General features: G+C 38.8%; 1 protein-coding gene across 2 annotated transcripts in view; it reads right to left on the bottom strand.

The window, feature by feature from the left end:
* The window catches only part of ap1g1 (adaptor related protein complex 1 subunit gamma 1), a 145,163-nt gene extending 138,211 nt beyond the window's left edge, over positions 1-6,952 (bottom strand). For both annotated transcript variants that reach the window (XM_041190917.1, XM_041190915.1), the window contains exon 1: positions 6,872-6,952. The gene's annotated coding sequence lies outside the window, so the exon portion shown is untranslated. The remainder of the gene's footprint in view (positions 1-6,871) is intronic.
* Positions 6,953-8,011: the final 1,059 nt, after the last annotated feature.

Raw genomic sequence — 8,011 nt, forward strand, 5'->3', positions numbered from 1 at the left:
CAAATGCTGGCCTTTCCAGCAATGGTCACATCCAATGAGCCAATAAAAAAAGCAGCAGCCCATCTAATAACAGCAATAAAATGGACAATTATTTGTCTTATGGGGACAACATTGATCAAAGCATAAACGCTGGCTCGGAAAACAAGAGAATACATTGGATTTTCTTCAACAAGCAAAGGAACATTTATGTCCACTTAAACCACCAGATAGGGCATTGGTTTAATATGTCACCCAAATGATAACATCTTCAGCAATGCAACATTCCCTCAACACTGCACTGAAATGTCAACCTGGATTATGTCAAGTCCCTGACTCTCAGATGAGAGTGCCACCACTGCGCCAAACTGTTGCATCAATCTTCCCAAAGTAATTTACTATCTATTAAGTGCTTTGAGATATCCCAAGGGCAAGGAAGGCACCATATAAAAGCAAGTTTGCCTTTCTTCTTTTCATCTGTCCATTATAATGGTTGGATGTTTTAGTTCTCAAAATCTTTAACAGCAGTATGCTTAGACAAATTACCATGCCAAAATGTTTCTCACCTGATACTTCCAAGCAAAATTAATGATTTCAACCGTTGAGTTAAATGGATTTTACAGGACTTCATAAAAGACATTTTGGTGAAAGGTATCAATTTCGGGATCGCACCACACATACAGCAGTGAATCACATGAAACCAATGAATATCAGTTTAATTACTAGTAAGCTTTTCCAGGTTGCCTTAAAGCAACTGAACGACATTTAAGTCACAACAACATTTTAACACTAATGTACCTGACCAATGTTAAAATTTTAATTGTGCGTTTGGTTTGCAACCTTCGTACCAGTCAATCCCACATTTAATCCCTTATACTGTTCTTTAGAACATTCTGAAAAAATAAAAATTTCAGAACTGAAACAATTAACTGATTCCAATTAGACTTGAAAATGGTGGTAGAATGGAGGACTTGCTTAGTATTTAAATATTGAAAACCCACTGCACGTAATAAGCGAACACAGGTTTTGAACTTGCAAATCTGGGAATCCAACTTCTGCACTATTTCAGTCAACTTACTTTAAAGCCAGTTTGCCAGTTTTCAAATAATGCGATAAACACCAGTCAGCATATTAGGTCAGTGAAGAACAGAGCCTTGTCCTAGAAATACTGCAGTGTCCAACTACTTCTGCAGCCAATTCCAAAGTACAAAATTATTAACTAAAGCTAGCATGAGTAACAAAGTCACCCTATCCTTGGGCCATTTAATCACATCTTTATATTCCAATTATTTTCCCCAAATGGAATTTCATTCCTTTACTTGCATTAAAGGTTTATCCTTCCATTTAATTTCTAGCTAGGCAGTAATAGGTCTGGACCATCATGCAATTCTCAAGAATATTGTTTAAATTTGTTCATGATAACTAAACTTAAAGATGGACTAAGTAAAATATTAAAACTGTGTCATGATTATTTCCAAATACAGTTGTGTGCACAATATTAAGGTATTTCCACATTCATGTTACTTCTGGAATGTGATACCACAAAAGATGGTGCAGCTGATTTTAGGAAGGGCTAAAAACCTGCTTCCATCACAATAAAATTTTACTTGCTATAATGAACAGCCATGACAGTCTTTTGTATTTGCCATTTCAAATAAAAATTAGTACAACTAGAAAGTTAAGTAACGTTTCTCAAAATCAGTATCTGGTACACAAATGCACGATTGAGCAATTCCTCAAGCATTTGCCCTTTCCTAGGGAAAGCAAAGCTCTTTGAAACTAGAGCAGCCAATTACAGAGATCTGCCTTTTGTTTCAGTTTCCAAACAAAACAAAGTGATCTAAAATTCTAAATGCACTCTTGTTCACAATCTGCTCCATCTAAATTTTATGATCCACAAAAACATACAATATGTACCACATTATTCTGTAGAAAAACACTGGATACCCTGTGCAATTATAACAGCAATTTTAATTTCTATTATAGGGATTCTGAGAATGAAGAGCATCTCAGGTTGCTTTCCATCAAGGTGGAGGTGGTCACTGAGCAAGTAGTGAAGAAATGTATATGGGGTGGGAGCACTAGATTAAAGACAGTTAATAAGGTAGCTCTGAAAGGTTATTAGAGATGGAGAGAGACTAGTGACAGTGCTTCCATAAGAAAATTTGAGGGGGCAGAAACTTAATGGCTTGAAGAATGAAAGAGAGATTGGTCATCCAAAATCAGAAACTCCACTATAGGCCAACCTTCACCTTGATTTTGGTTTCAAGTACAAATATAAAAGAAACCACAGTATAACTTGCAACACCCAGACTGGTGATCATGATCATGTTACATTACTAGATAATTCCCTATGATAATTAAGAGTTCATGACAAATTGTTGGAAGTGAGCATAATTGTCTAAGTATGGAAATTATGCTTATATTCTTCAAATATTGTGTCCACCCTCTATCCTAGTAATAATCGTTTAATATGGACTGTTAAAAGGATCAAAGTTGACAAAAGCATTATGGAAATATTTGAGATTCTACCTGCTCAAATCAGTTGCCATTCAAATACTAAAGTCCCATGGGAAACAACATTTCAGTTGGTCAATCTATGGAACGGACTCTGAAGGGATGGTGGTTGCAGTTGGTCATGATTCATTCAAATTAGATAGAATCATTTCAAAAACAGTATTTTGGGATATATTAATTTGAGACATGACGTGCTAAGTGTAGCAGGCTTTGAAGGTGACTCTGGAATTATGATTCGAAAAAAGTCTGCACCACAGCTTGGGTTTTCCCACAGGTTATTTCTGGATCTGTTGTAGGCTAATTGATAAGAGATTAATTGCTACCTCAAAAACTCCATCATTGTTTCACACGGCTATCAAAATGGTAGATGAAGAAATAGATGGTCTTTTCCCCATCTAACAATTCCTCTGTCCCTAGCAAAAACTCAATTTTAATTGGTAAAAATTAGATCTGCAATATATTTCAATAATCTACATGTTGCGAAATCTAAGAGCAAAATACCTTCCCACTGCTGCATACCCTAGCAAAAAGTCACTCTCCTCTAGCTATACATCCTGCCGAACTTTTCAGCAGTTGATTCAATTTGTGTTCATCATCACACCATTCATACATGATTGTCTCCACCGCGTGCCGTTATAGAGGGAACTTCATCACACAGATGCAAAGGTATGCTACAGAGTGTCACTTCAGTAATTCAACTGAAATTGAAATAGGCAAATCCAGAGTCATCTGCTTACATTAAAAATAAACTTTTAAAGTTTGGCTTTAAAATATCTTGCAAATCTAGAGTCCATCTGCATTTACTCTAAAAGGGAACAAAGAGAAACAAAAGTTTGGTGAGGAGCATGGATATTTGGCATCCTCAGGGTTATTTGACTACTGTCCAGATTCTTCCCAGTCCAGCAAGGCCTCAAATTTAAAATTTGCATCCTTGTGTTAAAATCTTTCCACAGCCTCACCCCTTCTCACAGCTAACCTCCTCCAGCCCTACAATACTCCAAGATTCCTTCACTTTTGGTCTCTTGTGCAGTCCCGATTTTCATCGTTCCACTATTGGTAGCCATGCCAAAATCTGGAATTTCCTCCCTACACTTCTCTTCTCCTTTAAAACACTTAAAACCTCCCTTTTCACTGAGATTTTAGTTACCTGTCCGAATACCTCCTTTCACTATTTGCTGTCAAAGTTTGTCTGATAATACACCTGCAATGTGCATGGGATGTTTTACTAAGTTAACTGCACTATATAAATGTAAGTTGTTGTCGTCCATCACCGATGTTGCTGCCAAAGCTCAGGTGTAAAGAGTCTGTTTATCTCAATAAGGTATAGGAATATGTGCATCTGCTAAGGTTTTTTTTAATTGGTCAATTAAAGGCTGGCTGAACCTAATGCAGCAGGAGAGAATGAACTTTAAAATGTCACTGCTTTTTTGAGATACAAACAGGAAACTATGCCCTCATAAGCAAGCTTCATTCAGACACTTGAGGTTAGCACAGATTTTGGATCTTCCTATTATAATTAACCAAGAGACTCTGTCCTACAATGTAAAAGCAAAATACCCCTCCACTGCTGCACACCTTTGCAAAAAGTCACTGCCCTCTGTGAAAAAGTTCTCTCAAAATATGTGCATTTGGTCAAGAGTCTGGTTGCTTCAGAAAAGAGACGGAATAGTTTTAATCATTTTTAATAAACTCATATATACATTCGCCTGACAATTTCTCTGCTAGTCCACAATTCTGCACTTTTTTTTAAATAACCTCTCTAGTCAAGGCAATCCACAATCACTTTGCTCCATTTACAATTCATTGCTTATTTTTGAAGTTTGAGATAATGCTTATAAATAAAACACCAATACATTAAACTACATTATTCCATAAATAACATTCACCTCTGAAATTAATCAGAGAATCACAATTGTTACGGCGCAGGAGGCCCATCATATCTGCACCAGCTCTCCAAATGAGCATCACGACTTAGTGCCATTCTCCTGCTTTTTCACTATCCCCTTGCGCATACATTCCATTCAAAATAATCATCCAATGCCCTCTTGAATGCCTCAATTGAACCTGCCTTCACCACACTTTCAGGTAGTGTATTCCAGGCTTGAACCACTCATCGTGTGAAAAAGTTCTCTCACCCATCACATTTGCAAATCACTTTAAATTTGTGCCCTCTCATTCACAGTCCTTTTGCGAGCAGGAACAGTTTCTGCCTATCTACTCTATCCAGCCCCCTCATGATTTTGAATACCTCTATCAAATCTCCTCTTAACCTTCTCCTCTTCAAGGAGAAGAGTCCCAACCTCTCCAATCTATCTTCATAACTGAAGTTTCTCATCCCTGGAACCATTCTTGTAAACCTCTTTTACACTCTCTCCAATGCAATCACATTCTTCCTATAGTATGGCACCCAGAACTGTACAGTACTCCAGCTGAGGTTTAACTAGTGGCTTGTATAAGCTCAGCATAACCTCCTTGTTCTTGTAGTCTATGCCCCGATTAATAAAGCCCAGGATGTTGAATGCTTTAGTAACTTCTCTCCACTTGTCCTGCTACATTCAATTATCTATGCACATATACACCCAGGTCCCTCTGCTCCTGCACCCCCTTAAGAATTGTACCTCTTATTTTATATTGTCTCTCTATATCCTTCCTACCAAAATGAATCACCTCACACTTCTCCACATTGAACTTCATCTGCCATCTATCTGCCCACTCCGCCAACATGTCTATGTCCTTTTGAAGCCCTATGCAATGCTTCCAAGTTTCATATCATCCACAAACTTTGAAATTGTCCCCTGTACACCAAGATCCAGGTCAGTAATATATATCAGGAAAAGCAAGGGTCCCAACACAAACCCCTGGGGAACTCCACTACAAACCTTCCTCCAACCCAAAAATTATCCTTTGACCATTACCCTCTGTTTCCTATTACTCAGCCAATTTTGTATCCATGTTGCTACTGTTCCTTTTATTCCATGAGTTATAACTTTTCTCAAGTTTGTTGTGTGGCATTGTATTGAATGTCTTTCGGAAGTCCACGTACATCATGAAATAATTAGCATTTTACTTAAAAATTGGAACTGCAACTTAATAATCACTGCAGTTTATATTTTTAAAGGAAAACTACCCAAATTTGCTATTTGGGGTGGGGGAAATCAGTTGAACGCCAGAAGAATGACCTGATCCCAAACTCAATGAACTAACTGAATTCAATTATGGACAAAACAGTACTTGATATGGTCACAGGGTTATAAATGTTTGACTTGTGCTTTCAGTGTTATTTCCAACAGTTATATGGTCAAATTCCAGACCTATGCATATATATACCAATTACAGTGAAAAAATAATGGAGCGTAGAGGTCTATCAAAATAAGGAATAGTTTAATGTCAAGCTGTCTAATGCTAGCATAAGATTCTTGAGCCATATTTAACATTTAATTGTGGTGAGCAGGGTTTTACTTCAAAAAGTTGTATTGCAACAAATACTTAAAATATTATATTTTAAGTTCTACAGCATTCAAACAATCATATTATTCCTGGGTTAAAGCATAGTATCAGAGTGTTGCTTTTTTGGATATTCAATATTATCACAATGATAACCAATTGTAAGCTTTGGCACGATATGAAAATCATTGCTGATCAATCAGGAAATGCGTATACTATACATCAGTATTTAATGTGATCGCTAACACAATTCATTTGTCAATCTTGATTTTTCTATCTATAATAATGCAATTATCCTAGAGTAACTTCCTCCAACGCCAAATTATCACAACCTAATTAAGGCTAACGAACAACCCTGCCCACGGTGAAACTTCAGGGATAACAGGAGAATAAATAAATCACAAAAAGGCTAATTAAAATTATCGGATTCCTCAATACTTTAGAACTTACTTCCGTGGCTCCACCTCAAGTCTCTAGACAACTCTATTCCCATTCCCTATCAACACAACGTAATGGCCCAGAGGAGGGATCACTGAGAAAATTTTCTCCGTAAAACTGTCTAATTATTACTGAAGAGCCAATATAGCTCCTGTATTGTGGTTATCACTGAAGAACGAATATTGTTCCAGCACAGCAGCTAGCTGACACAAGCTGGAGAACTGTGGTTTTCAGAGGGCGATTGAAAGGGGTCACAGAAATTGAGGAAAGTGGAAAAAGATAATAAGCAGTCAAGCCGACGCGGCAGGGCCGCGCTCCCCGGCCCCAGCCCAGCCTCCCGGTGAGAAAGCAACTTCCACAACAGGGAAGGGGGTGGGGAAAAGCACATTATAACTGAGAAGGGAAGTACATAGAAATAACCCAAACCCCGATACAGGAATAATTTCGGAGAGACTCCAAAGATCGAGATAACCAGGAGCGATTCCAGCGCACCTACCAGCCGATGCAAGCGCTCCAAGTAGCAACTGCTCCACGGACCGGGGGAAACCTGGTTACTTCAAAATGGCGGCGGCTCCAGCCTCAGCACCTTTCACCGGGCGCGGAACATCACGCTGACCTTTTTCCGAGGAAAAAGGACTCTCACCCAAATATGTATAGTTTTTTAATAGTGTGAGAGTGAAGGGAAATATGATGGCATAAGTTGACAAAGCAGAATAAACCCCGCTTTATTTTGGCGGTAAATGTTCTGAGGTGACAGCAGATGGAGGGTTTATTTAGTCTGTAAACCGCGCGTGTGTCTGAAGCAGCAAAGGAGTAACGCGGCTTTACTCGTGGCAATGACTGATGACGTCACGGAGGGCCGGGCGCCGCTCCTGGGTCACGTGTCTCGTGGGTCACGTGCGTCGGGTTGAAGGTGATTCGGGTCACGTGCGTCGGTTGAAGGTCAAGAAGTAAAAAGATCAATGGTGCTGTCTTTTAGCAGGTTGAGATTAAAAGAGAAGAATAAATGATAATTATTTTAAAACATCACTCGTGTTTTAACAAACCATGTTTGAATAAAGTTGTAGCCAGGTTTGCGATTGTTGGACGTGAAAATAATTTTTCAACCGATGATGCTTTGATAAGTTTTCACAAAACACCTGCAAGAATACGGTTAACATGAGTGTTCCTCCTATTTTTTATTTACACAATACTGCAACCTCGTGAATGGGAAAAAAAATTCAGCATTAAGAAAATTGTGCGTATTTAAACGATTAGAATTTGATGGGGACACTGGAACATATTGTATGTTTAGTATATAATTTTATTAACTTCTAGTACATTAGACCAACCTGGTCTATCTGTCCCCCAAGACCACTCCTGAGCAATTGGCCTGTGGATATGTTATCTGAGTTACGCGAGTAGTGATCTTCTTCTTAGGCTGTCCCTCGGAGGTCGAGGATGACTTACTTCCACGTTAAAAATGATTCCTAGGTGACTGAAGAGACCAGTGCATGACCTGCAGTCTCTGTCACAGGTGTGGCAGATGGTGGTGGGGGAATGGGTGGGTGGGGTGCCTAGGTTGCCACTAGCTCCTTTTGCTATCGATGCTTGGCTTCGGGTAGCCCTTGGTGATGAGACTCGAGGTGTCCAACTC

The sequence above is a fragment of the Carcharodon carcharias genome, chromosome 7 (genome assembly GCF_017639515.1).
Source record: "Carcharodon carcharias isolate sCarCar2 chromosome 7, sCarCar2.pri, whole genome shotgun sequence".
NCBI lineage: Eukaryota > Metazoa > Chordata > Chondrichthyes > Lamniformes > Lamnidae > Carcharodon > Carcharodon carcharias.